Source organism: Tasmannia lanceolata, unplaced genomic scaffold, assembly GCF_043159265.1.
Source record: "Tasmannia lanceolata isolate RefF3 unplaced genomic scaffold, GAP_Taslan_0.1 ptg000037l, whole genome shotgun sequence".
Lineage (NCBI taxonomy): Eukaryota > Viridiplantae > Streptophyta > Magnoliopsida > Canellales > Winteraceae > Tasmannia > Tasmannia lanceolata.
In genome coordinates this window covers 25030767-25036766 of record NW_027518714.1, presented here as the reverse complement: position 1 = coordinate 25036766, position 6000 = coordinate 25030767, and the positions used below count along the sequence as shown (strand labels likewise).

General features: G+C 38.2%; 1 long non-coding RNA gene across 1 annotated transcript in view; it reads right to left on the bottom strand.

The window, feature by feature from the left end:
- Positions 1-440: 440 nt before the first annotated feature.
- Positions 441-6000, bottom strand: part of LOC143862246 (uncharacterized) — a 57377-nt gene continuing 51817 nt past the window's right edge. Inside the window, exon 2 of the long non-coding RNA XR_013240228.1 lies at positions 441-1218. This is a non-coding gene — a long non-coding RNA (uncharacterized LOC143862246). The remainder of the gene's footprint in view (positions 1219-6000) is intronic.

Genomic DNA, 6000 nt, shown 5'->3' with positions numbered 1-6000 from the left:
ATGAACCCAACGGCCCACACCATAGGATGATCCAAACTGTCCATTTGATGGGCCACATCATAAATACCTTGTGTCTAAAAAATCATTTCCATAGGATGATCCTAGGCCCCCAATCTAAAGAGAAATTGAATATTATGGAAACCTTATAGATTGAGGGTTACGATCATCCTATGGAGATGATTTTGTATTTATGTTGCGGCCCATCAAATGGACGCTTGGATCATCCTATGATGTGAACCGTACACTTCATTTTGAAAATATGGGTAGGCCTACAATTGGTCTTCAGCTCGTGCATTCCTTCTAGAAGTTATTCGCTCGGGTCCCGAGACATACGACAATTTTTCTCTCTCCTTCGACCGTAGAAAAACATTCTTCTTTTCTTCGAATGCACCAACAAAAAAGTGAGCTTTTATTAGGGTAATGATATCAGCACAACCACATTTTAATAATTTCACAAACCCGGCTTATCTTTTCTTTTCTAATTGCATAGTGATAGGAACTGCAAAAAACTTTTACAGCTCTTTAAATACGACAAGAAGGTTTGTGGGAATAACAAAACATTGCCCAAGATCTATAAAACCAGACGCTATGCCGAAGCAATTTGCACAAATCCAGGTACAAGTGCATTTGCTTAAGATAAATGAAGAAAACGACATTCGTCTTTGTTCTCTCCTTCCTCTCGATGTCCATGGTAATGGTATGGTCAGGATGATCGAAACAACGGCCCATGGGAGAATCTGCAGTTATTGGGACCCCAGGTGTTGTGTTCTCTCTGCTCCGGCCAAGGGTTTACCAAACGTCCTTCCTTCTACCGAGACTTTAAATATGACACCAAACCCCATTCCCATTCCCGCTTCTAAGATCGCGGCACCAACCATTCCATCTGCTGAGGCTTCGGCTAAAGGAGCACCACCAACTATATCCTCTCCTCAAGCTTCGTCTAATGGAGCACCACCAACCTTTCCTTCTCCTCAAGCTTCATCTAAGGGAGCACCACGAATCGTTCACTCTTCTCAATTAGTCATTGGAATAACCGGCCATGGTTGACTCAATTGTTATCGGGACCCCCAATGTTGCGTCTTCTCCGCTACTCCGGCTAAGGAAGCACGAAACTTCCTTCTACTGAGCCACCAAACTCTATTCCAGTTTCAATGTTTGCGACGCCAACTGTTCCCTCTGCTCACTCTGCACCCAAGGGGGCACCACCAACCGTTCCCTCTGCTAAGGCAGCAACACCCAACTCAGTTGCCTAGTTGAAGTTGTCTTCTTGGTATGTCTTTCCGTGTGTTTTCCAGAGAGTGTTCTTCGTGGTGGGTGTGTTTACATGTTTTTCGTTTCAGCATGTTTGCTTGTACCTTTCCTTGTCTCCAGGTGGAGGGTGTGTTTACATGTTTCTAGTTTTAGTGTATTTACTTGTATCATTCTATGCCTTCTGGCTTGAAGCAATGACTAGTAGCTATTGAAGAAATCAAGTGCCTTGTCTGTGCTTTCATTTGACTTGACCATTTCCATTTATGAGAAATTAAAATTGTAAAGATTAAAGATCAACTGAAGGTGCCTGTGTATTCTGCCTATTTGGTGGAGATATGGATACATAGTCCAATTTTTTTGGCTTATATACCAGTTTGCATTATTGGTTTTTCCGAAAATTGACTTATTATAATGTATATATTGTTTTTGAAGTACTTTTAACCAAGGTTTTATTTCGGTTTTGGAATGAGTTTCAGTCGTCACCGAAACCAAAATCTCAGTAGAAATTTTGGGATAATATTAAATAAATAATAAAATCTGATTTTTTGGTCATATCCCTTAAATTTCAGCCTGAAATTTTGAAATTTCGTAATGTTTGGATTTAACCCAATTTCGAGTTTGTTCCAGACCGAAACCCGAAATATCATTTTGAAATTTTTGATTTCGTCGAAATTTAAAAGCTTGATTGAAACCCAGCCATCTTAAGAGCAACTGTTTCTAACTTCATATGGTAGCCTTACCATAAGAGGGTTGAGTAAGCCTCTAGACCTTCACTTGGTCAACTCAAATATCCGTGACCTACACTTCTGGGGCATGATATCAGGATGAAGCCCATTCTTTTTAATCTGTGAAAGAGGCTTCCATGGACAAGTCAAGATACGAGGTTTTCTATTGTCCTGTTTTCAAGGGGCTATATTATTAAGTGACCAAATGGGTCCCACTTGGCTGAAAGAAATTAGTTTAGATTTGTGTTAGTTTTAGATTTGCTTTCTAGTTGTTTAGGATAGGTAGCAGTCTTATTGATAATGGCTAGCTAGATTAGACTCAACTCAAGTCAACAAAGCCTTTGTCCCAAACTAGTTGGGGGCTAGCTAGATTAGAGATTTCTATAAATAATATGTATGCAACCTTTTTAGAAAGTGAAGAAAATTATTTGACAGAACCGTGCCTGGCGCACAAAGAGGAGGACCCTTCCCTCAAAGCGGGTTAAGAGGCTGATCTTCCCTTTAAGAAGATCAATCCGTTGCGATCCGAACCAAGGTCATAACAAAGTGGTATCAGAGCCGTTGATCTTGCGACATGGCTGCGTATCGCGAGATTTTAGATTCCATGCATGACGATTTTTGCAACTTTTTCTGAATTTATGGAAGAACAACTGTGATTTTCGGAAGGCCTAAACAAAATCAAGATGCCGACGGAGATGATTTAGTTGAATGCCATGCCAAGGTTCATCTTGATTTTGCCGACCCACGATCATTCCATCGCTTCAAAGGGCCGCATGAAAAATCGTATTTTCTTCCACCATTGATCACACCTGAATTTGAAAGTGAGATTCGAATGATCGTGGTCATTATTTATGAAGAACATGAAGGTATGGCGGCAGTTACGGCGTTCAACAAAATTGTACCCAATACAATTTGGGATCCTGATAGTATAAAGCATTTTCTCCAATAATCCAACCTTGAGGACAGGGTTGATTCCGAGGGGGTGGAATGTTACGTGACCAAATGGGTCTCCCTTAGCTGAAACAAATCAGTTTTTTAGGATAAGTAGGAGTCTTATTGATAAGGGCTAGCTAGATTAGAAATTTTCTAAAAATAATATGTATGCAGCCTTTTTAGGAGAAGGACCCTTCCCTCGAAGCGGGTCAAGAGGCCGATCTTCACTCTAAGAAGATCAATCCATTTCGATCCGAATCAAGGTCATAACATATATGCATAAATACACTGGATATATGCACACATCCCCCTGATTTATTGTTCTCGTTTTTGTCTCGATAAGGTTATTAATCTCACATGATTATGAGTTGACACTTATCCAAGTAAGAGTAGTTAAGGTGTGACCGTAGTTAGCAAAACATGATTCGTCAAAAAAAATGGGATGGCAAAAATTGGAGTTTAATACGGTACTGGTTCAAAAAAATGAAAGCCATAAAAACGGAAACACAAGAAAATGAGTTTAGAAATTTGTCATTTACAAAATATGTTGAGAGTAAAATTGGAAAGTTGGCCCAAAAAATGTATATAAAACGTTTAAAACACATTTTAAAAGTGTTTAAAACATTTGCCTAAAAACACGGAGTTTTATTCGTTGTGAAAGTTTTAAACGACACACCAATAAAATGCGTTTTTTTCTTCAGAAAAACGTAGTTTAAAACTGAGTTTTGCGAACTATGGGTGTGACTGTTTACCTTCATTTCATTTTTCTTCTTTCTATTTCATTTTCTTTGATATCTTGTGTATTGCTTACTGCTTATCCAAGTGGAAGCCTTTCTTCAAAAAATGCCTTTGTTCACCAAAGAAACCAATGGCGGTGAGAGAATGGTGTTGGAATTCCTTTTTTCTATAAAGCTAAGCTTTTCTCTCAAAGTCTACCTAAAGTTATAAAAGAAAATGAATCTCCAAAAATAAGCACTGAATTCAGCCATTGAAAGGGAATCGGTTGAAATAATTCAGAAATATGCAGCCCTGGGCATTCTCGTTTGGACCTATGATGTGCTGATGAAACTGGAACAATGTAAGTCTGCAGATCTGTTGTTTCTCTGATATGAGATCAACCCGATTTGTAGTTCTTTTGAGATAAGTCTCTGATATGAACAATGCAAGTTTGCAGATCTGGTGTTTCTCTGATATGAGACTCAAATGTACCTTATATGGATGTTAAGACTTGACAAGAACAATACAAGTCTAGAGATCTGGTGTTTCTCTGATATGAGAGTCAAATGTACCATATATGGATGTTAAGTCTTGTTGGAGCAAGCGGTTGAATGCAATAGATCTAACTAGAAAAATAGTTCAAAAACAAAAAAATGAAATATACTAACTTGAATACAGGATGATAAGCAATCTGGATTGCTATATTGCCGTATGTCCTCAAACTCCAACCTTAAAATGTTATTGCGCCCAAGCCTAGTGCAAGGATCACACGATCGAACTGAAATAGTACATCAAGCTCTCTATTGAATTGAATAAGAAGCTTTCTATTACGAAAATAGTGGACCTCATCCACACAAGAATGGTTGGCGTTTCCTCTCCCACGAAAATGGAGTTGGTTCTCTCACTTTTTGGTTCTCTCCGATGCTTTACCTAAGGCACCTATTTATAGGATCCTAGGAGCAAGCTAATTAAGAGTCACCATTAATGGGTTAAACCAAGAGTCACCACTAATGAGAGAACTCAAATCCAAGAGTCACATTAAATGGAATATAAAGAGTTACTTAGAAAGAGTCAATGCTTTTATGAACCTATTAATATGAACCATTAAATATATTCATTAGTCTAACTCATTCACTTATCCAAGCCATGACTCTTGGAGTTTCAACGAATATGAAAAGCCACCACTAAAGCCTCAAGTATATTTTTGAAAATTTGAAACTATTTGATGCAATCCAAAAGTTAGCAATAAATTTTGAGGATGGCTATATTAGGAAGATTCATAAGTGGAAGTTTCATAAGTGGAAAATACAGAAAGTTTTCGTGAATAAGGAAGTGTTTTAGCGGAATGGAAACTTACTAAGGTTACATGATTTTGAGATATGGGAAACTTACATTCTTGGAAAGCTTGCAAGATTACAAGCTTTGAGATTTAGCAAGTTTCAAGATTTGGAAAATATGATATCCTATTCTCTTAAGTATTTTGTTTCCTAAAAAGGTTATCATTTTCTAATTTAGCTATTTACTAGATTTGATAGGCTCTAGTTGCTTTTCTTAGTTTTTAGCTAAGGAAACTTTAATATTTTAGATAGATATGCCAATATCATTTTAGCTACTTTTTAGATTTTGGAAATCGTTTAGAAATGTAATAAAAGAGATGGATGATTGGAGTTGTGGGAGTTTTTAGATTGAATAAAATTTTATCTTCACGGCATACGTGAGATTTCGTATGAGTTCTTCTTGTTACTTGTTCTTTCTTGTTTTTTATTTGATCTTGGTCTTTTGGGCTGCACCAGATTGGTATCAGAGCTACTTTGCTCCTGCGGTTGGCAGTAGATTGATCATGCCACCAAAAAGAAGAGGCGCTCATACTGTTCTGATGGCGGAGATTGATACATGAGACGAACTAATCACGCTTCGAAGACAAGTCGAAGACTTGACGGCCCGGATTCTTCACTTAGAAACTTCTGGCCAAGATGAAGAAATCGAAGAGGAAGATGAAACCCACCTGAACCCTTTCTATGACATGGTGCAAATGGAGGCTCCAGTGAACCCGCTTGAAAGAGACAACCATAGATTGGAATCCAGACTGAAAATAGAGATGCCCAAGTTCCATGGTGGATTGTCCGCGGAAGAGTTCTTTGATTGGTTATGCACGGTGGAAAGAATATTCGAGTTCAAAGGGGTTCCAAACCACAAGCAAGTCCAACTTGTGGCTTTGAAGCTAAGGAGACGAGCCTCGGCATCGTGGACACAATTGGAATTGACACGATCCCATCGTGGAAAGTCCAAAATCAAAACATGGGAGAAGATGAAGAAGAAAATGATAGAAGCCTTTTTTCCTTTTATCTACTTTCAATTCATTTATCAACGACTA